The sequence below is a fragment of the Pogonomyrmex barbatus genome, unplaced genomic scaffold (genome assembly GCF_055798465.1).
Source record: "Pogonomyrmex barbatus isolate J1 unplaced genomic scaffold, ASM5579846v1 scaffold11, whole genome shotgun sequence".
In the NCBI taxonomy this organism is placed as follows: Eukaryota; Metazoa; Arthropoda; class Insecta; order Hymenoptera; family Formicidae; genus Pogonomyrmex; species Pogonomyrmex barbatus.
Genome location: NW_028297107.1, coordinates 5,706,177 through 5,730,197, shown reverse-complemented (window position 1 = coordinate 5,730,197; position 24,021 = coordinate 5,706,177). Strand labels below are relative to the sequence as shown.

Here is a 24,021-nt window from a genome sequence, read left to right as displayed (position 1 = left end):
ATTTTACGCCGCCCGCATAAATGTAATTAAAGGCGCGAATAAAGTCGTCGTCGTCGTCGTCACCGACAGGCGGAGACGGCGGGGGTGGGGCGGAAGGGCGCAGGTGATTTGGTATTACGAGAATGATTTATATACGCGTTTCCCACGCGTGCCAGATCGCCGCGTGCGATTGCGCCGCGTCGAGAAGTTTCAGCGAAATTCTAAATGTAATTTCATCAGCGTAAGTGCTCGTTACTTTGCATCGGTACACGTATGTACCGTCCTACCGTCCTACCGTCGTCCTCGACGTACCACCACGTACGGTACACTTGACACCGGCATGCTAAAAAGTGCGGGCCATCGCGGATTATTTAATATCGGTTCGCTGGCGGAAAAGGGAAGACAAAGGCCGATGTACGAGGCCGACGAGTGATACGAGTTACCGGGCTATCTCGCCGGGTAGGAGACAGCGACAGCGGGAGTCGGTTACGTATAATCGCCGCGGTCGTAGAAGTCGGGCCATTCGGACGCGAAATTGTTAACTTAATTCCATTCTCTAATTCAATTAACGCCGCGCGCTCAGAGAGAGAGAGACACTCCTACCCGGATAGTCCGCCGCGTGATTAAATGGAAAGTACTTTCGCGCGGGGAAGCGATCTTTCACGCTTTCCACGTTTCCGGGGAGCAGCGAGTAAAGCTGGCGAGAAGCGCTGGACCCGAGCGTTCACACAGGCTCGCCCCCACATCCGACGGTCTCTACCTTGGTAATCTGCCTCGGTGACGAGGCGCACCGCGCCGGGCATTTATTTCCGGCTCGTCCGTTTCGGCTCGTTCTCGCGTTACTTCAGCGTCACCGCGACGTTACGACGTCGCATCTCTCGCCGTCGTTCTGAGACACGTCCGCCGAGCCGGACACTTCGAGAGTTGTAACGCGAATCATTATTCAACGGCCGGCGCTTCTCCGGAAACGACTGATCCGAGAGAAATCCTTTTGCACGCTTGAAGCACGCTGACGTGAGAATGATGATGACTTTAAACGGGAGGAATTACGTCACTTTATAATTATAAGTCATCGACATGAAATTGTGTAGACACTGAATATTTGATATTTTCATCTCATGTTCTGGCTGTATTATTAATTCCTAATTTTGTGTGTGTGTGTGTGTGTGTGTATGTGTGTGTGTGTGTGTGTGTGTGTGTGTGTGTGTGTGTGTGTGTGTGTAGTTATATTATTTGAAATGTATTGTCTGTCCACATTAATTTTAAATATATTTCTAAAATGTACACACAAATTCGAAAACTATTAAAATGCAGCAAATATGACGAAATATAAATTATTTTAAATGTCTCAAAGTATTTCGACGACTTGAAGCGAACGTAATTTAATACAAAGGAAGTTTAGAGAAGGCGTGCACAGATTTCTGTGAGTGGAATTGTATTCAATTAAGGAGAAATCGGGGTCTTTAGTTGGATGAACTTGGCATACGTAACTAGCAGAAGATATTCAAATAGAACGTTTCCGAATACATTACAAGACCGCATAAAGAAAGAATAAATCACTAAAGAATGACGTTGGCAGGTTTCATAATCGAAGGATCTTGTCGCTTTTAAATAACAATTCTACGCATGCAATTCTACTCGTGATACATTGCTTAAGTTACTCAAGCTCCCATTTTATCTCCCATTTATGTTTCATTCATTACACTCGCGTTTCTGCTAAAAAATTCCTTTCCTCATCGTTGAAAGTGTATTCAAGGAAAATCCTCGATTCAGCAATACTAACGTTATTATAAAAAAAAAAAAAAAAAAAATATTGACACAATTTACAAAATTGTATTAATATCTCTGTAATTATGTGTATGCGCGGGATATATTCCGCAAACAACTCGAACTGTTGGACTCGGCGATTTCGGGAAATCGATCGGTAATGCCTTATATTTCATCGGAACGTTATCGCGCGACGGTTTCGCAAAACAATCGCAGTGTCTCGCAACCGGTGCGAGGGTTGCCCGTTATTAGAAGGACGATCCCCGTCTTTCTTCGAGAGATGGGCCGCGGGCAAAACCGTTCGAACCGTGCATCGGTTAAGCCGAGAATGATTGCCTCTAATTTCTACCGGCGAGGGCCGCAAGAAACTTCCTAATGCTTTCAACATGCTCCCTGCTAGCTGGGTATCAGCTAGCACCCAGACATCTACCCCCTCGCTTTTTGCGGCCGGGAATATACGGAAGGCGCGCGATCTACGTGACTGCGTTCGACTCGAAACGGTCAGTTTCATCCGACTAATTCGCGCGATAAACGGGAATATTGCCCCGACGTGATCGAGAAGCGCGGTAAGAACCCGATAGTTTCTTCCGGGATTAACGGTGATTTATGACTAATTTACTAATTTCGAATTTCCGCCGAGCGAAAGCAAACCTGATTATCGAGAGGCATTCCGAAGCTGTATTCACGACGCGTTACAATTGTAAAAATTGTAAAAAAAAAAAAAAACACACACCACAATGACTCTCGAATTGTACAAACTAAAACAGTTAAATTAAACAGTGAGAGTCCACGCCGTTAATAGTTTGTTTTTTTTTTTAAAATAGTTTATTTATTCAAAGCAAAAAAAAATGTAAGTTTTTCGTGGACATAATTAGAATTCGTTTCGGCTCTCCTTTGGGACATCTTCGGCGAAGTAAAGAAATAAATATTCGGAATTATAAAAATATGTTAACAAGGGGCTAATAAAAAAATTGATTAATAGTGATTGTAGTTTATTTCTATTTTAGATTAATAGAAATAAATTACAAGGTAAATAGATATGCCAACTGATTACTAACTGATTACCACACGAGTACATTAGCTCTGAATAAATAAGCTATTTTTAAAAACAAATTATTGTTAACAGTGTTGACTCTTACTGACTGTTACCGTTTAATTTAATGTTTCCATTTCGATATGTTCGATTAAAATTCATTCGCTTCGCTCACGGGGCATATTTATTTCGAATAAATGCCCGCGCGACAGAATCCTGTCATAGAACTCGTTGAAAGGAAATTATGACGCCTCTATTAATAAGAATTATCTTAATTATACGAGTGTGATTATATGGCATTATAATAAGAAGGTAACGAGATAGAAGCGATAGGGATTGCGAGATCATCTGAGTAAAAGCAATCTACATCGTCCTTTCACTGCTAAATACGTTGCGCGAGAGATTATATATGAGATTTAATTATAATCAATTATAACCTGCTGTAAATTTAATGGCTGCTCATTTTGAAATCAATAGCGCAACCAAGATGTAAAATTATACGATCTTGATAGGTTATTATATAGGATATCCACCATCGTCCACACTGTAATCAATAAGTGCAATTAATTTCCACGAACGCTAACGTTTCCTCGAACGCATTATTGTATTCGTTCCAGTTGTGTTTTCTCCATGCATCATTTCGCAAACAACTCTCGGGAATAATACTTATAGTAATCCACTTCGTTAATGTTGTTTAACGATAATCCGATTTCCAATTCCGTTCGATAAACCAATTGATTATTCGACGTATTAATTTGCCGTTTGGCAAATCTTTGTGATCAATTAGCGGGGGAATGTATGCGTAGCGCCCGCAATACCGCTGGATTACCCGCATCCGGAATCCAAGGAGAGAGGAAGCTACGCCGGGCCTGTCAATGTAGCCGCGTTTGACTTGGGGACGCGAAATGAAACGGTCAGACTCATCAGGCTAATCCTCGTGATAATCAAGAGTACTTCGGGCGAGCTTAATTACGAGGGTCGGTGCACGCAATTACGTGTTCGTTACACTACATACGGGGCCCCCCCGGCTTTGCGCCCCCCCCCCCCTCTCCCCCCCCCCCTCTCCCGCCGTATTTTCAGCTTGTTGGCCCGCCCGCTCGAATAAATATTTCATCGTGCCGCTCTGGCGGCGAACGCGAGTTTTCCACGTCAATTACCGCAATGGGATTTGAAACTTAAACTGCGCGCAAATCGGATCTGGTATGATCCTTACGACGAGTTTCGGGCGAGTATACGTAGGTACGTACGTACGTACGTACGTACGCGCCGTGCGTCCCAACTTCGGGGTTACCGAACCGCTGCGATGGATGGGCGCATTTGACGTTTCCCATTGATAGCATCAAATTAGCGTCTTCAACGCGCATAATTTGATTTCACTTTGATTTGATACAGTCGTGATATTACGGATTATTTATTGGCAGCTCGGCATCAAACGCCATAATTGAAACAGGTACGTATCGCATGTCTCGAATTTGATTAACTATTAATCGTGCGCGTTTCACATTACAACCGAATCCGAATCCGTCGCTGCTTTCTTATAATCGTCCTATATGTAAAATTAATTAATTTCCTTCACATCGATATTCGATTAATGCCGATACCCGGCTAAACTGGCTTTTCCAATTCGTCGCGAGGCACGAGCACTGCCGATGAAGCGTTGCGGAATAATTTAGCAAAATGACCCGCGACGTACGCGAAAAGAATTCGCATTTTCCTGGCGTAATCGCCCCCCGCAGCAATTCCTTCACTCTTCTGTTCCTACAGAATCGTGAACCAAAGTTCGTACAGGAGCGTAGGATCTCTCGAAGAGGGAGAGAACAAGTTTGTAAGAATCGTCGGGAACGAGTTGCGACGAGAGTTTTCATCAAGGAACGGGCGCATACTCGGGCGCCACGCGATGTGGCATCTTATCTATATTCATACGCCGGCAAAAGAGAGCAAGAAGGGGTAGAGAGGGGGGGGGGGAAGGAGGGTACTGTCGTTGGGGATGTCGGTCGGATTCTTTAAGGCGCAACGGCGGCGAACTTCGAACAAGTCGAGCAATCTGGAATCGAATGGAGTTTCGGGGACTTAGCCGAGTGAAAAATTGCCGGGGGCAACTTCCCCGCGCGATGCGCGAGGAGGGGGGAGGGACGTCCCCGGGCCCATTAGGCGACTCAACAAGTACGATTCCGGTAAACGTCTCGCCGAATGCGCTTTGAATGCGGGATTCCGGGGGACGCGTCGTATCAGCGAGAAAATCATGAAGAAATCGCTTCGAGAAAAATTGTCCGTATAGTAACATTGCGAATAATCACAGTCGGCTCTCGAAATGTGAAACAATCGTAATGAGCGAGCTGCGCTCGCTCATTGATTTTCGAATAAATTTACGAGCCAGACGCGAACTCGAGAAAATGGAAATATCAGCGTTTTTGTAATTCGGCTAATCTCGTTTGTCTCGTGATTCCTCGACACGAACAAATCCGCGAGTGAATTATACGCAAACGAGGTTGGTGCTTATAAAAAAAGAAAAAAAAAAATCAAACGTTCAGAGATATATTTTTGCCCGCGTAAAATAGATGCAGAGAAGTAGAAGAACGCAATGCCGGAACCAGAGAAGAGTACAAGTGAAATTTTAATTTCTTGATGAAATTATAATCGCGCGTCGGAGCCGCGCGCTCTCTGCAAAAATAATCTGTCTAATCTCGTGCCCTTTACGTTGCCCTTCCCCTTTCCTCGCGCGTCCAGCATTTAAATTCTCCACCGGGGCGGAGTTCCGGTTTTTAACAGGTACCTTCCGTGTCCTTCATTAACGTATCTCACTTTCTATTCCGTAAATGTTTTCACCCCGCCCTAACGAGTACTACTCGGCCCGCGGAGACCGGGGGAAGTTTCGCAATAAACATGCGCCAGTGGCACACGAGGCGCGAGGCAAAGGGGTTGTAAATTTTCGACAGTTTTAAAGGCAAATGCGGCTAAGAGCAGACGTGGTAAGCGCCAGGTAAGCGCAGAGTGCACACCTTTCCCTCCTCGGTCGTCAACACTCTCCGTGCGCCGTGGGAGTCGTGCCGAGGAGCGAAAGGGAGCGAGAACGACGTACTTTGACCCGTCGCAGTTCGAAGTTCTCTCGGTAGCGCCGTCGTATGGAGGGCCATTCTTGCTTTATGGAAAGAGTACTAAAGGTTAGGCCAGAACGGGTCTCGAGCAGCGGCAGCTCGTCAGCCATAAAACTCCCGAATCTCGTAAGTGCGGCTCATGTCAATTAGGAGATCGTATCGAGTTTTGCCGTTTTGCTAAATTAAAACCGGAGTGCCGTTGAAATATAACGTGGAAATATAACTCGGTTAAGTAATTTTCTCGCTTTCTATTTTCGCAAATTTGTAAATGTATATCCCTTATTGATTATATATTAATAAAAATAATAAGTTCTTCTATGGCATAGCGAATTTAATTTCATTCCATTTCACGTGTCGTAAAATAACGGATGATTTAATTTCAGTGACTTTTCGATTGTCACTCCGCATATCATACATTGAGAGAGAGAGAGAGAGAGAGAGAGAGAGAGAGAGAGAGAGAGAGAGAGAGCAAAATAATTCTGGCAACTATATTTATGACAATTATCGGAAATTTAAGTAGCTGCAACTAATTTTTCAAAACAATAAGTGCGAAAATAGTATTGAATACGCTAAAAATAGTCACTAATAGTCAACAGTAATAATATATGTATATTAGTTAATAGTGAAATAGCGACTCAATTATAATTGTTCTTATTACAATTTCATTATACATAGTTGAGGCGCTATTTGTGTACAAATTTCTAGTTGCCGGTATGATTCTTTTTTCCAAGTGTAGTGATCTTTTTACGCGATATAGTATTAGAAACGGTGGCTCGTGTCAATTAGAAAAAAAAATGACAATTGCAGTTATAAATAACGATGTTGGAAAGAACGAAGCGAAAATAATTACGGGATGTCCTCGACGTATCGCGCGGATCAACGATGCTTCCGATCCTCATTTAATCGCGCGCGCAGTCAAGAGCCGCATTATAATCGCAAATACGCGCCGTTGATAAAATTTAATTAATTGATCGCTTCGACGGCGCCGCGTTTCGCCGGTCGTGTCAATATATTTTAATTAACGCTCTTTAATTGAACATGTACACATCGACAATCCGCGACACGAGTAAAATTCCCTTCGTCAAAGGAGGGCAGAAAGCGCGCGGAAGGTCGACAATTATTTCCGGCCGGTTGCGAAACCGGACGGATGCGATTGGCATCATAGATATTGCGGGGAGAAGCAGGCGGACGAGGGGGAGAAGAGTCGTAGGAGAACACCGGCCGAAGTGGGGATAGGGAAAGCTTTCGCAAATTTGAATTCGAATCTACGAGCCAAAGAGCCCGACGAGAGTGAAGTGCTCGGTACATTCCACCCTCGAGCGCATGGATAGCGCGGGAAGAGTGCGAGAGGCAGAGGGTTGGAAAAGGACGCGCGCGGGGGATGAGTCGAAATCCACTTCGACGGTAATTGCATGTTCGGAGTTATCGCGAATCTACTGCCGTGCGCGATAGAGGGTCCGGTTCGAGGATCTCCGCTTTCGACATGCGTTTTGCGTTATTGATCGATCGGCCGGATGACGCGCGCCGCGCCGATATTTTCTTGCGAGCGAACGAGATAACCCTCCCCCCCCCCGAATAATTAGCAAAATTACAGGGGGACGTGATTCGAAACGGTCGATCGGGGATTTGCTCTGCGAGACGTCCCGTAAGCACAAGTGAAAATAAAACACGGAGTCACTTGGATAAGGATAGAATATTTTCCAGTCGTATATTTTAAAGGAAAATTGACACGCTCGCTCATAAAAGTCCTTGTCTTGTATAATCGGTCCAGATCGATCGCTGACAGGGAAGAGCGGAAGAAAAGTTGTACGAACGTTTGAGGGGAACTTCCGCTTCATTTTTATCTTTATCATTTTGATTATTAAGATAAAAGGGCGCTGAATTAGAATTTCTGAGAAGTTGTGCAGATCTTCTGATATCTGGAAGACACGAAGATAGATACCTTAGTGTTAATAGCGGCGAAATCGCGGCTTGAGACAACTGTTTCCGACGATTCACGTCTTCCTTTTTCCATACTGGAGAGGAATCTTCGGGATTTACCCGCGAATGGATGTCACCGCGACTGGATGGCGGTGTAGCTATCACGGCGCCACGATCTCGCCACTGAAGAGAGATAACGACTGGAGAAACTCTTCTTGCTCGGGCCGAGCCGCGCGATCCTCGCCGCAGGAGTTTCCCGGAGCGAGTTCGACACAATGGGCGCGTCGTTGATCCCGCGGAAAGAAAATCCCGCGGAGCCCATAACTTTTACCCTTTCCCTCCCCTCCCCCCTCGAATTGCTCTTCCGTAGTTTTCAGATACAAAATGCCGATACCCTCGAGCGCCTCGCGCTCGTTAACCCACATCGGCGCATCGGATGCCAATGGAGGAGGAGGGGGGTGGGGGTGGGGGAGGTGAAGTGTGTAGTGGAGATGGTGTAATTTCTCTTCTTCCGTCATTAAAGGAGGGCTTTAAGTCACAACGAGCGGCCGGGCCCCGCGTTTCGAGTTTCGCGATTAGACTTAATCACGTACTAATCGAACCCCCTTAACCTGGCTTGCGGTTAGACGAAACTTCCGTTCGATCGTTGCAACCCCCGGATCGATTGATAGGCAACTCCGGACTGTACACGGAGTAGATACGCGCTTGCAATTAACAACAGGCTCACGTGACCGCACGCTAATTGTTATATGTAAATAATCGTTTCAAATAACACGAGAACAATCGAGCGATGAAATGATATACTATATGTACTTAAATCAAGCTTCCATTGAAATCGTAATTATATCGATGTTATTAAAGTACAGAAGAGAAAAGGAGAGGAGAAACGAGAGAGAGAGAGAGAGAGAGAGAGAGAGAGAGAGAGAGAGAGAGAGAGAGAGAGAGGAAGAATTAATAATTTGTGTTATTCTAGCATGCGATAGTACAATATCACATAGAAAACAAGGAACAGAAGCGAAATTGCCTGTGTAGACAATAGAATACGCGATACGATAATACGATACCAATAACGCGTTAAACGCCATCCAATTACAATCCTTTCAGCACGGGCGGATGCCGAAGTGCGCTCGTGTATAGCCGTAACCGTTGCGTGTACGAGAATGTAGTCGGTATTTTTATTGGTCTCCTAAGTACAGGGCAATCCGCGCGCGCGCTCGTGTGGGAGGGGAATGTTCGGGGATCTCGAAGCAGTCCAAATATTACGGGTGAAAACACCCGGAGCACGAGGTTCCTCGGTGTGTGCTCGGTTCTTAAACCGAGGCATCGAAGTCACTAAGCTCGGCAAAGACCGTAAAGACAATATTATCTCGGGGAAGTCCCCGCTATGTTGTTCCGCTTAGCCCCCCCGAGCTATTTCGATATACGCACGCTCTTCTTGATTTTTCGCAAAACCGCCGGAGGCTGTGTCTCTCCGTTAATGGAGAAACACTGTTTTCGATTTTTTAAATTGCACATAGTTGGCTGCCACGTCACGCGTTTACCAGCCGCGCTTACGTCCTCCGTAACCGCTTTAACGTGTGCGGCGGTGAATGGGCTGATTTATAAAATAAACAGGGGCGTTATTAGATGTAAGACTTTCTCAAGATGTTATTTTCGATAAGTCATTGAAAAAAGAAAACACAAAAAGCGTTCCATTTTTCTCTTTTTTACGTTTAATTATATCAGAAATATATGTCACGCGCATATGTTTAATATAACAAAAACAATAACTGCCATGCAGTTTTTTTATATATCTAAATATCGTTTACATATCTAAAATGTAAAAAATTGTACAAACGTAATTCTTAATTAAACGCGAAATGTAAAGCCAAATATTATTTCTGTAATCTCACGGTTCTAAATTTCCTTTCGCTTAATTATTATTATTAATTAATGAAAAAAAATTATTGAAAAAATATTACAACATTATTAAAATTTTCCAAAAGCTCATAGTCCAAAGAATACACTTTATACAAAATAGCTGGAGCTTATATTGTGGACATGTACTTCTAATAATTACTGAATTCGTTAAATTCGCGTGATTCACCGATGGAACTCGAGGTGCTTATTCATACACACGATGGCGGACGTTGAACTTAACGAGACGCAGCGGCGATAGGCGTACGCAGAAGAATCCATAACGCGCTATCGATCATAAAAATTGCACATGCACGGACATATATCGTTCGCGCACCGGCACCGGAACCGGCGTGGCGTGGCGTGGCGTGGCGCGACGCGGCGCGACGCGGCGCGGCGCGGCGCGGACAGGGGGAGAGGAAGGAGGAGCGCGCGTCCGAGATAGATGGCGGATGTAAAATCAGATTTAATAAGCTGTAAACCGATTTATATTTTCGCGTGGCGCACCGGCGGCGTGGTAAAATCCGCCGCGAAATAATCGCGCGGCTATTAAATATTTCAGGCCATTCTGACCGCGGGCATAGCTTGAGTGGCGTGCATGCCGCCGTGCATCATTTATGTACGACACCGTACAATACGCCGGGCGTTTATAATCCTCACCGCGCGACGGAGAGTACAATAATGCGCCCATTACTTACACACGCCGCGATCATATCGCGCCTCCCATTCGATACCCGGACGTGGATAGGAAGGAAGAGGAAACGTGTTGTACGTACACACACACACACACACACACACACACACACACACACACACACACACACACACACACACACACACACACACCACACACACCACACACCACACACACACACACACACACACACACACACACACACCACACACACACACACACACACACACACACACACACACACACACGTAAACACGATCATTTTTACACCTCTTTCGCGATCCGACGATCCTCCCTCCCTCCCTCCCTCACCCCTCCGTTCCTCCGCTTTCCCCATTCCCCATCCCACCGTCGCGGAAATAAACGCAATAATATACCCTTCTGCTAATGGCACGGGATGATTATCCTCCCCCGGAATCTTTTCATAACGGCGCTTTGAAGATTGTGTCGATATTTAATTAAATCCGCGAACGCGCATCTTCTTTTATTCCAGAAGAAGGAGGAAACGTCCCGGGAGATTACAAAGGGGAAATTTATTCTTTCGGAGCATTGTACGCATCTCTTTCTCTTTCTCTCTCTCTCTCTCTCTCTCTCTCTCTCTCTCTCTCCCTCTCTCTCGTATATATTAGTGTTATACGTAAGGGATGTTACCGGGCGCTATTAAAATCCCCGGCTATACAAGGAAGAACACTTAGAATCGGGCTTGGAGCGGCCTGCAAATCTTACCGCGAGAACGCCGGCTTCCGGTATTCCGCGGAAACACAACTGGCAGCGATGGCCGAACGATGTCGTCCGAGAGCTTTTCCACGTTTCCTCCGGGCATCGCGGTATTATCGGCGCTTGTTCGGCGATTCTGTCGGTGCTTCCGTGATTATTTCGCGGCTTTTTCCGAGTCGAGTGACGATATCCGCGACAGCGCGACGGCAAAGAATTCGTGCGAAATAACGAAATATCGCGGGCGCCGATAATACACCTGTTTTTGTTAAATAAACAAAATATATTAGGAACGTCGAGTTTACGCGCAAACCACGACACGATGTTGTCGTATTGAACTTTTAATTATTCTTGATGGCGCTCTTTGTAAAAATTAATAAAGTGAAAAAAAAAAACACAATACACTATTATTAAGCCGAAGTCCTTTTTTTCTCCTGTAGATTTCAGGTAGTTGGAAATATGCGTGAAATATTCATAAATTTAATGTAAATATTATTGGGCCGCATCTGTCGCAAGAGTTAAGCGTTACAGTTGTTGTCACGGAATAATATTGTTCCTTCCATTTTAACAAAGACTTTTCTATAGGTAATATCGCGTCTGAAATCCTTCCTTTATTCACTATCTCGCCGCAGCACGCGCTAATATAATCCAATACTTGGCGCCGACTTTCCGTAGAGTTCTTAATTGCGAATGGAGCTAATGAAGACAGCGGAGAAGCGTTAATCGGCGCCACTTTATATATACATAGTATATCAATTTATCTTAATAAAAACTTCCAAGCATGGTTAAGAGAACAGATCGATTTAATGATTAACGTAATCACGTTACTTTACCTGGAACACAATTAAAAATTTAAATCCTTAATAATGGAACGCAATTTAAAGCTTAAACTAACTAAGAATTGGATATTACTTTTGAGAAGCAATGTTAGTTTAATGTAATTTTACACCGGCGTAAATCAAATTTTAAATCAATCGTCTAATTTAAAATAGAATAAGAATTAAGATAGAAAATATCTCGAGCGCGCAGAGATATTTTTTTTTCTTTTGACAAAACAATCGAGAACTTTTCTATTTTTCAAGTTGAAGGGCGGTCGAGCCGTGTTCGCAAGTTTCCGGTAGTCGCGAAACTTATTTACCAACGGTTTTAACGGACAGTCAAGGCGTTATTAGGGAATTCGTGGCTTCTTCGCTGACGACTTACGGCAATATTCCTCGTGAGTTAACTCGGCAGTTAGCGCAGTCTACCCGCCAAAAAGTTGCGGAGCTCGGACGGAGTTGATGAAGAGGGCGGGGGAAGAGGACGTTGGTCGAAGCTACCTACGCGACAGTTTGCTTATTTAAGCTTAGCTTAAGCAAAGCTCCCGAGTTACCCGCGGAATGAGCGAAGGAGGAAGCTTGGAGAGAAAGACGGAAAGAGGGAGGGAGGAAGAGAGATATATATATATATATATATATATATATATATATATATATATATATATATATATATATATTTCCACGACTAGCGCGTATCCTAGTAGATCGAACTTTCGATTTGCCAATAACCGCTGCAATCTTGCTTGATCATACAATCACAAACATACCCAGTCTGATTCCAAAATTTTCCTATCAGACAATCAAGAAGATTCCCATATTCCTCAGTATCAAGGATTAAACGATAATGTGTTGGGAGAATTTTAAGTTTACACTTTTAATGTCAATTGATTACGTTATTTTTTTTCTCTTCGAAAGACTTGTCTTTTTAACGTAGAATAGTTCTAAAAAATTCGGGTTTTATTGTAAAAAGATTCTCCTTGTAAATTTCAGTTTTTCTAATAAAAATGCAAAAAGTAAGTTTAATCATCTTTCATTCGTCGAGCTCTTTTAAGTTTAACCATTAAGATATGAGTGAAGAACCGTAAAGGTAAAGGGCGATTAAACTTCTGTTGTCACATTAAGGTAGAAACAGCCGCAGTATTGACGTCACTTTCGCGGCTTTCTTCCGCGAGCAGTCATCGCGACAATCGCAGCGGACAAAGAAAGGATGCAGAGGAGAGGAGTCGAGAGAGAAAGAGAAAGGTAGAGCCGCGATCTTGGGAATTCTTTTCTCTTTTTATCGGCCCACATTTCTCGCGCCTTTCAGCTGTAATCTGCCTCGGGTGAATTTAGAGAAATCACGTACGCGAGCTGAAAAAGAAGGAGAAGCGACGAACGGCGGAGGTCGGCTTTCCGCGCGCAGCTTCCAGTACCTTCTGCGTCCTTAGACCTTTGATGGCGACGTAACCGCGCGCTCGTAGCGTCACTATTTCTTCCTGACGTAAGATGGGATTTGCCGTATTTCAAGTGGCATGGGACGGGCGCCTCTCAGATCTTTTCTTTTTCTTTCGTCGCTTCTTCTTCCCTTGGCCGTCCGACTGCGACGATCGCGCGCGAGCAAATTATCCCGTGTTTTTCATTCCGCGCTTGTTATCCGCCGTTGCGTAAAAAATTCAGCCTCCCTTTCAAGCCTCCATCCTGCTGTCGACGAAAAAATCGCGGAGTCGATAAGGAGCGACGGCGGAGCGACTCTCATTAACGTCAAACGTTAATGATTCTTTGATTGCTAGCACGACGTGTAAATATGTAAATCGCCGGAATCTAGATAGTGAACGAAAAAGTCATCTCTCGCGAGAGAGTTATTTCACATCGAGTATTTTCCCGCGTCGCGGACCGCGTCGCCGGTGTATATTAACCAATAAACAGGGTCGCGGATTTAACAGCCGCTATGCTTTTTTACGCGACACCCGTCATTTTTTCTGACCCGGCACTAAAGGCGAGCGACGCGTGTGTAAAACCGATGGATATTAGCGGCGTGTCGTATGCGCTGAGTTATGTGTTTCCAGTAAAAAGAGAGAGAGAGAGAGAGAGAGAGAGAGAGAGAGAGAGAGAGAGGCAGGATATAAAAAAATGGGAAGAAAAGCCGGGGGTGGGAGGGGAGAGTGGGCTATTTGTATACGCTATCCCATAACGACACGGGCTCGCCTTAACGCTCATAACGTGCAGGTGCATGGAGAACGACTGTCCTGGAAAATACGAGCTGGGCGTGATGCCCTGTGCGAACTGGAAAGAGAGAGAGAGAGAGAGAGAGAGAGAGAGAGAGAGAGAGAGAGAGAGAGACGGAAATTTGGTTTCATCTAGGCAAACTACATTGAGAGAACAGCTATAATAAATTCATGCATTCATACATTCATGTATTCGTGCACTCATTATACGAGCAACATGTTGTCCGCGTTAATAATTCGTAAAATATAATCCCGTCGCGATCTTTAAGCGCGACTAATAAGACGGGGCGCGACTCGTTAGGGCGGGGGAACAACAATAAGGATTACTCTAAGTCAAACGCAGGAAGCTCAAGCTGGAGTAACAGTGCGACGTTTGCGCGTCACACGGCGCGATTATTTCGAACGTTTCAGCGCGCACGTCTTACGTCAACATCCGAATCGCTGCATCAAGGCAGACAAAGCCCGACAATTGCCCGCTGTTAATTGCCAGATTTAACGATCAATCCAGTTTGTGTGTTTCGCGATCATTATTTTATTCAGGGCCCGTTAACAGCAAACGCGAAACGCGCCGAATACTTTAACCGTGTCGAGACCGAGGTTACCGAGAGAAATTCTGGCAGTATTCTCCGGTGTCTAACTACCATGAAATTGTGTGCATAAGTTAATTAACGAGCGTATCACGCGAACGAGGACGAAAAGTATGCCAAGCATAGCTAATAATCGCTTCGCGAAAGATGCATCAGCTCGCTCGCAACAATGCTCTTTAGATACGTTCTTGCAGCAGGAAATTGTGTGGCGTTTCTTGACATTATGGCGAAACATTGATATACAATGAGACATAAATGGGGGCACAGATGATACGCAGAAAATCATCGTGAATTGACATGTATGAAACATGTGAACCATGAATGGGATATTCAATTGGGACGAATTAATAGGGAAAGATGCAACATAAAAAAGATGTCTGTTTGTGATTTATTTAAGTGCATTTTCTATCTTGATAAAGACAGTGGATTGAAATAGCATAGAAATCGTGTCTCTTTTTTGCTTGTAATCAGTATTCTGTTTCCGATGAGAAAAGTCACTTTATCATAATTAGCGAAATCATCTTCATAACAAAATCAGTTGTGTCTGACTTTATCAGCAGTCATTAAATATGCACCGCTTGTCCAAAGGACCTTGTCCTAATTCTTATCGTTACCGTCATTAGGCGCGCGTTCAATTAGGATAATTAGTCCGACGCCTCGTTTTCATATTCTGTTTACATATTCAAAAAAACAACGTTGGAATTTGCGCTTCTCAAATTAATAATACAAGTAACTAACGTCATAAAATATTCGTTATATTATAATATTCGTTATAATTTTCTAAATATATAATAAAATAATTGATAATTAAATAATTGATAAGTTGATTTTTCAATTAACAAAAAAAATTAAATTACTTGTGGTTATTATGATATTAAAATGCTTAGAAAGTAATTCTTTTAATAAGTTATAAAATGCTGATTATTAAAAATACATTGTTATCCATTTTCGGTACGTTTTTCTTACAACGAATTCTGATGTACGTTTATAATGTAATGTAGTTCATTTATCATCTAGATGAATCGTGTAATATCTAATACGGACTGAGTAACCAAATACTTTTACCCCACGTAAAGTTAAATTTATGCATCTATTATTATTAATAAATAATTATTAAACTCGGATTTTCTATTCATCGATTCAACCCAATTTACCACATTCTGAATTAATAAATTTATATGAAACAAGCATTGTTGTTGATCACTTATCTATTGGGCCGAACATTATTTAAATGTTAAACCATACCTCAACTCGAATATTTAAAATACCTATCATTATTGGATTTAATTAGCAGCAAACAGTTATTTCTATACAACTATAGATTCAAAATTTTACTTAATTTCGTGGAACAGTGTAATAGGAACAGCATTCTGTTGCTACTCTTCTTTGAGAAAGCTGCAGCATTCAAGCATTTTACGTCGTTGATTACTGCAGTCTTACCACTGACGACTCTCTTTGCAGTTCCGGATAGTAATTCTTGCGTCTCTCTCTCTCTCTCTCTCTCTCTCTCTCTCTCTCTCTCTCTCTCTCCTCCCCCCGCGAGCGCTCTCGCTCTGTCTCTCCTCGCAAGTTCCTCGGAGTGTTTACTCATATCCCCGAAGGGAAGTTTTAGACTTCAGGGGGTGGAGAAACAAACGAACGCTCGGAAAGGATAAGAACTTCGTTAATATATGCATTACTTGTACGCGATAATATACCATCATCCGTTTTACTTAGCGCTTAGCGATTCTCCTCGTTCTTTGTCTCTCCTCGCGTCGCCATCGTGCTGATAAATGGATTGCAAATCGCGCGCGTGATACTAAAACGGCCCGTCGCCTCGTAAATGACGATCGTACGTAATAACTGCGTAAAAAGCTTAGCAGCCGAGCAAAAAACCCAGCGATAATTATCAATCGTCGTATTTATTGCCGACGGAAAGACGGATGATAGATACGCAATCGACGTACGAAAAGAAGAGGAAAAAAAGTAGCGAGTGTAAAAATAAAAAATGCGACAACCGGTTTCGCGGTTCATTTTTATTGTTCATTTCGTCTTACGGATGATGATTTTCTACACGCATACAAACAAAAAAAAAGCACAGAAGACGGACGACGGGTGAACAAGGGGAGAGGGTGGTGATGCTTTCCCTTATTTTTCGACTTTATTTGAACGGAGGCCAACGAATCGGAATCTCATTTTCTTTTTTTTTTTTTTATCTTGTTAACGACGAACAATCGTTCACTTAACGAACGCGGACGCGGTCGCGGTTCGGGTCGCTTTATTTTATCGCCGTAATATAACGTTTTGTCATCGTGACGATGGCATCATTGCCCGCACGTAACACGCGTTTTATAAAATCACGGGGCCATTCTTCCCGCTTTTACGACGGGAAATTTTGCAGCGAGCTTCGACGCCTCAGCGCCGCGTCATTGGCTTGTTCCGGGACGGAGATGATTATCGATCCGATCGGAATTGCTCGATCACGTGCCGGGTTTCTTCGAGCGTCCGATTCGCGTTACGCGTCTACACGTGTAACGACCCGCGCCCGTGCGTCAAGCCGAGGGGGGAAAAAAAAAAGAAGACAATAGCAAGAAAGGAAGGAAAAAAAAATACCTGTCGCGTACAAAGTGGAAATAAAACGCGCGTTGCGCAAACAACGAACGATGCGTCATCGGGAAAACGCATTCAAAAGACACCTGGCGTTAACGAGGAAGACGAGAGGACGCTCTCCCTCTCGTTTCGCCGAACAAACGAGCGGCGGCCGAACAAAAGAGTGCGCGTCGTTCTTTCCCGAGTCTTGTCTTAGAATTAAGATAAACGAACGTACAGTTCGCGCACACCAATCCACGGGAAACTCTTAAATTATCCGCAAGAAACGGAGCCGCTTTTTTCCGTCCGGGCACTCCGGCGCCGTCTGCTGGTTTGGACAGCGTCTTAAAGAGAAGCCGTCCAGCCCGATTAGATCCGCGGTGGCTCCGGTGCGGTCCGGAAAAAAAAAAAACTCGAGGGTGCAAGACATCGCGGAAATTACCGTCACAGACCGTTGGAGGTCGTGTGTCGGTGCCTAAGGAAATTAACGAGAGCGGTCACAAGCCGAAACTTAGAGCGCGGTCGGTCCGCGATGGCCGGTAGCAAAAATAGAAAGCGAGTCGCCGCCGTAGCGCTTTGCCCGTGAAGCCCGCGGCGAGGCAAATTGAAAATTACGATAAAGTTGAGTCGTGCAGAAGCGCCAGTATTTTTACACACGTCCGTCCGTCATCGTATTACTTAAAGAAATACCGCTCGTGAGCGACTCATTATACCCATCAATTTTTCAGGATGTTAAAGTATCGCTCGCGCGCGCCATGTTGCAGACATGTCGCAGAGTTTACACTAAAAACAGAGAGTCCGCGGAGATAGGTTAGCATGTGACAACATTTTAAATTCCGTTTTGCAAGAGGAATAAAATGATCCGACTTGCGATAATAAAATGTATCTCCTTATTTGAGAAGTAATATCACGTAGCGTGCAGCAACGTGTCTCGAGGAGAGAAATGAAACGTTTTCCCCGCCCGAAGGGAAAACAGCTGGCTGATAATTTTCTAATTATGGGGATCCCGGCGGGACTTAAGCGGATTTAATAAAAGCGAGAGCGCCTGTAAATATTTTCGGAGGCAACGGGAATTTTCCTCGGGAGACCCCGCGGGAATCTCACGTGTTATCGTTCTCCGCGTGCGACTTATTCAAACACCGCTTGTCAAAAGCGACATCAGAAACCTCCGTTCTATTTAACGCATTACGGCGACGTTAATGAAAGCAGTTCATGTTTACTCTTCTCACACCTGCGAAAACGACGAAAACATGTACGCGGATGTGTTATTAAACGTGCGAGCATCGCCGCGCCCTTCATTCGGTGGCGCACGCGTTGAAATTTATCGGGAGAGAGAGAGAGAGAGAGAGAGAGAGAGAGAGAGAGAGAGAGAGAGAGAGAGAGAGAGGAGAGAAACAAAGACAGAGAGATCTCTGCGTGTCGGTCCAGCGAGACGATCGTGAGAAGAATCGGAAAGAAAGGCCGGAAGTCTCTCGTTGTCCCTCCCCTCCTTCCCCCCTCCCCGCCCGCGAGATACGATTCTCAGGCGCGTTGGAACGGCGCGGATTCGCAGCGAGAAAACGCGCGAAACCGCGCTCCTCAAGGTTCGAGTGGGAACGTTACGTCGATCTGTCCGATCTGGCTGATTTGGCATCGCGAGCACTTCCGTCGTCGTCGTCGTCGTCGTCGTCGTCGATTTCACACGCGGCGGAGAACCGTATCGCGTATCTCGACACGCTCAGTGACACGGAACGCATTAAAAGTAATTCCGCTCGGCGGAACTCGTTGAATTGTCTCGGCCAGGCGCGGCGCGATTTTTCTCAACTCGCCGACCGCGCGGCCGACGGCATAAATCCGAGACTTCGGAAATTAATTCCGCGCCGGGTGTATAATTTCCGAAGGCGATTTTGCGGAGATGTAATGATCGCGGGCAGGCGGACGACGATTACGCGCTCGCCGCGGTTTCGTGCCGCTCTTTTAAAGCGTCTACACTCCATTGGCAAACCGCCATTAATACCGCCATTTTTACCGCAAAATTATAAGAGTATTTTTTCACTACGCGATCTGTAATGAATTGCTTATGTAAGCTTATTTTTTATTATTACTTAAATGCGGATTCCGGAATGCCATCCTTGCGGAAACAAGTTTCACATCTTATGTTATACACCCCCTTCGGGATATGATGATTATTTTACGTTGGACTTTGTAATTTATGCGTTTTTACTCTAGCGGAATTAACATGAGGATTCCATTAGACTAATTACGATAGTTTCGCGGAATCAACTTTGTGTGCTTAAATACGGACGCGCGATGGTTAAATGAATGCCTCCCGTAGCCTTTTAATCTTACGGCCGGGGGTATGATTTTTCAGAGAGTGCTCTAACATTCAGATAACAATTATTAACTCTGCAATCTGCAATCCATCGCGTCTCGGATATCTGCGGATTTTTGCGAGAAATCCGATATCGCTATCACTCGCGTGTTTACGTGTAATGCGTGTTTTTTTCGACGAGCGTCATAAAATTCCAGCTGATCTCCCTGATTTAGAGGCATCGCGAAACATCGGCATCGCCGATTTGTCTTTGATCTCTGACGAATGCATCAAACACACGCGCGCACGCGCGCGCGTGCCTCACGTACTCGCCCAATGACGTAATAATAATAATAATCGCGTGTAATCAAATCGGCAACGCTAATTTCGGTAATGGCCGTATTCCGCTGCGCAAACGGACGAAAGAGCGTTGACTCGTTTGCGCTCACGCGCGTGCGAATTGTAATTAAGTGTACGGCATCGTTATATACACTTTTATATACACGCACGTACAATTATATAATTATATCGTAATTGCATTCTCAGAGTGGGGGGGGGGCGGGAGAGGGGGGGACAAAATTCAAAAGAGGGAAAATGTGTCGTTCCTTATCGGCGTGATTTTTCGCGCGACGGCAATCCGCGTCGATAATCCGCGCGCGAAGATCGAATTGTTTCGTGCTAAATTGACAATGGCGTGTTAAAGCAACGAACGCCCACCGGGCGATCGCCACATTTCACAGACTACGGATTATCGTGATTCCATTAATGCGCGAGCACACCCGTCGCCGCCAACGCCACTGCCGCGACGTTATTTTGCGAAATAACGCGAAATTAACGCGTGTATTACATTTCGAAGGATAATTTCATCCGAAATTGCGAAGAGCAACCTAAAATGTGTTTGCGTGAATAATTTCCCATTCGAATGTAAAGTAATGCAAAGCATTAAAATTAATGGAGACTCGCGGCCATGACAAGCCGTGACAAGCGTATTTTTGCTAGGTCGATGTGTATCGGGTGTATAAATGCAAGAAATATCGTGGCATTTGCTTAGAATCTCGTTTCACGCACGAGTTTTTGTTGAAAACCTGAACTCTTATGTGGGGGATATCTTGCACGCGCAACGTACCGTATAATTCATCTGTTCTTCAAATGTCTCTTCAGTGTTATTTGGTATCTTAGTAACATTAATTGCTAACAAGAATGCTGTTATCTAATCAAATTGGCCCGAAGGAATTACGAGGTATCACGCACATCTACCGCGTTTTGCCCGCGGTATTGTTGATAGACACTTTGAAAAACTTTTTGTAACAATTGAAACTATGTCTCGTGATACATAAGTGACGAAGTGGATATAAAGATAACTGACGTATGTGCCGAGTATGAAAATTATATGCGCCAAATTAAGCAGTTATCAAATAACACATTCTTTATCGCAGTGACATGTGCAAATGTTATACAATTTTGCGTTTTATGCTTTATCTGTGTATTGTTTATATAAAAATTCTATTTATAATTTTCATATTTCATATAAAAACCGATCCAAGAACTAAAAATATAAAATTGTAAATTATAAATTATGAAATTATAAAATTATAAATGGAATTGTATTCTCAAAATCTAAGGTGAATTACATATCGTTTAAGATTGATTTAACACAAATAAGACGTCATAATATTGTAAGAAACGTTCTAAAAATTTTTCCGATCGCATATATGTCACGAGAATGACTATACATAAAGTAACGGTTACGTTTTATAAAAATCATAGTTCTAGAGAAAGTTAAGAGCAAAAACGACATTAGATACAACGTGATCTTTAGGAATTTTCAAAATCAAGTAGGGAACGTCTAAATGTATACGTGTATTAATATTCAGATCGGAGTACAGATATCTGTGATTTATTCAGTCGCAATGCGACAATTGCCTTGCGCTCTATGCATATTTAATGCACATCACATGTAATGCGTGTCTTTCTTGCAGACTAACCTCGAGAGAGAGAGAGAGACGTAAAAAAATTCTTGGTTGAAGCGATTGGAGAACGTCGATCGGCCTCTTTAATCGGTTTAACAACCGACGATTGACCGCCAACGCTTACGCGAACGCGGTCTCGCGAGTCAAAAGAGAGTGAGTGATTCACGAAGGTGTGTGACGCTCGTATGCGTGCTTAAGGATCATCATTCACACACGTGCAATTCACGTGTTACGCCTCAATTGCGTGTACGAGGAGGCACAGCCGTTCCGCATTTCGCTGACACCGGGCGCTTCACGCTCGGTGGTTGCGCGAATAAATGGACGCGGCGTACGTAAATAACACGTTCCTCGTTTGTTACATCGCTGACTTAAATTATAGAATTATGATTTACGATCGCGCCCGGGCATGCCTGTCCGAAACATTAACGTAACGTTGATCTAACGTTACGTTAATGCGTTACGGCACACCTTCGTTCCGCCCCACGGCGAGTCGTCATTATTAGGGATGAAATTAGAAATGCGTCTTCTAAGTATCGCTGCTGATAGCGGCTGTCTGAATCTTTTACGTGTATACTTGATAATAATACGAAAGCGTAAAGGTAACCGATACTCCTCTGCATTGCAAAAAATCGAAATCAGTATTTGCAAGTAAAATGAAACGTAACAGTATCGCAATGTAATCGAAACTTTGTAAAACATATTTTTAAATATTTTGAATACTTTCAAGTATATTAATATACAACAAAATGAACAATCGTATGTAAAATAAACATAAATAAAGAGAGAAAACCAATATATTTCATTTTCAAAAATATTATATAACTTTGTATCATATTGTTGTTAAAAGATAAAAAGTTATAAAAAGAATGAGAAACATAAAAACTGACTCCGACGTAACATTTTCTATAATTCTACAGAAATAGTTTTTATAATTCTGTGTATCAAATATATTTTTACATTCTTTCTTGTCATCTTTTTTTATCTTTTATCAATAACAAATCCTTATTGCCGTTTCGTTTGATAAGAATATAATTTTTGAAATTTAGAAATGTTGACATTTAAATAAATTAAATTTAAAGTTAAATATCTCGTTGGTAATGGAATGAAATACCTGTATAGCGATAATATATTGTTTATATTTTACGTAATCATTTCTTGTAACTTTTAATATTATGCAAAATATAATGACAAAATTATCATTATCATTTATATATATATTCATGTTTGATGATTTTCCTTCTCTATTGTTTTTTATCACCAATCATGAAAAAAATATAATAAATTACATAGCTCATCTTACATATTTTTAAAAATTTTCCGATCCATTTAAAATGTATTTTATAAGATCTCAATTACATATCTTTGATATCACTTGTGTACTTAAATTCATCATTGATTTAAATAAAGCAGAATTCTATAATTCCGTAAAGCACGTCTCTGATTTTTATGATTACCGCCATTTTAACGAAACGGTATCTAGATATTGAACAGATTGAGATTGATGGATACATTTAATTAAATTGGATCTCGTTCCTGTTATCGATATTATCATGTTTAGGCAATTCCGCGAGCATATTATATTTTACGTCGAGTCTCACAATTTCGCGTATTACTGACAACGAATATTTCGTGTATAATGTGTTAACAATTCTGACGGGAAGATTGAATTATTCCGCTGAAATCACTATGTCGTATTGAGATAACAATTAAACGGACTGCAAAAAATGTAAATAACGAGATAAAATCGCGTGTTTGCTATAACAAGAAATGATCCATTATAGATAATTGATCCTCGCAAACATATTATATAAATTTTCATCTATTATTATCTCACTGTTATTTATCAGTCATAACAGTTACTTAACAGTTCTCACAGCACATAAATCATAGATAAGAGTTAACAAGTAAGAATTTTAATGCAAAAATATTTCTTTTTCACCGGAATATTCCTAATGTGATTCCAAAATCCAATCTTCTTTCACATTTTAATGGAGAGAAAAAAAAAAAAGAAACAAACAAATTTTACGATTAAACCGATATCGATTTTTTTCAAATCGATGGATTGCATCAGCGGGAATTTTTAGAACCGAAGACGCGCATCGCTGCCGCTTACGCGGATTTCGAGTCACATTATGTATTTTCTTCTTGACTAACTTCAAAGACGCCGTCACGAACGTCCGTCATTTATTATCGGGTATCTTCGTTTTGGAAAAAACAAAAATTACACGGGGCTTTTCCATTCTTTTACGATCGCGTGGCTCTATCGGCGTGATCTATGGTGGGTGCCTTCGGCGGGGAATCGGACAGCCGGAGGTGGGAGATGAATTATAAAGTGGCGTTCTACGGTGAGAGGTCTTACAGTTACACTTTGCTGCCGTTTGCTGCACCAAAGTCGCGCGTCGCACGTGCGAGGTCTTCACCGGGTCACGTGTATATTCGTGCCGAAGTGCAACTCGACGAGGGAATTCATCGAAGAAGAAAACTCG

The 24,021-nt window shown here is 43.1% G+C and overlaps 2 protein-coding genes across 7 annotated transcripts in view; one reads left to right on the top strand and one right to left on the bottom strand.

Moving 5' to 3' along the window:
• Positions 1-24,021, bottom strand: part of LOC105432042 (kin of IRRE-like protein 1) — a 363,147-nt gene that overhangs the window by 213,122 nt on the left and 126,004 nt on the right. The window lies entirely within an intron of this gene.
• Positions 23,867-24,021, top strand: part of LOC105432041 (glucose dehydrogenase [FAD, quinone]) — a 21,751-nt gene continuing 21,596 nt past the window's right edge. The window contains exon 1 of the mRNA XM_089070861.1: positions 23,867-24,021. This exon is cut by the window's right edge and continues 25 nt beyond it. The gene's annotated coding sequence lies outside the window, so the exon portion shown is untranslated.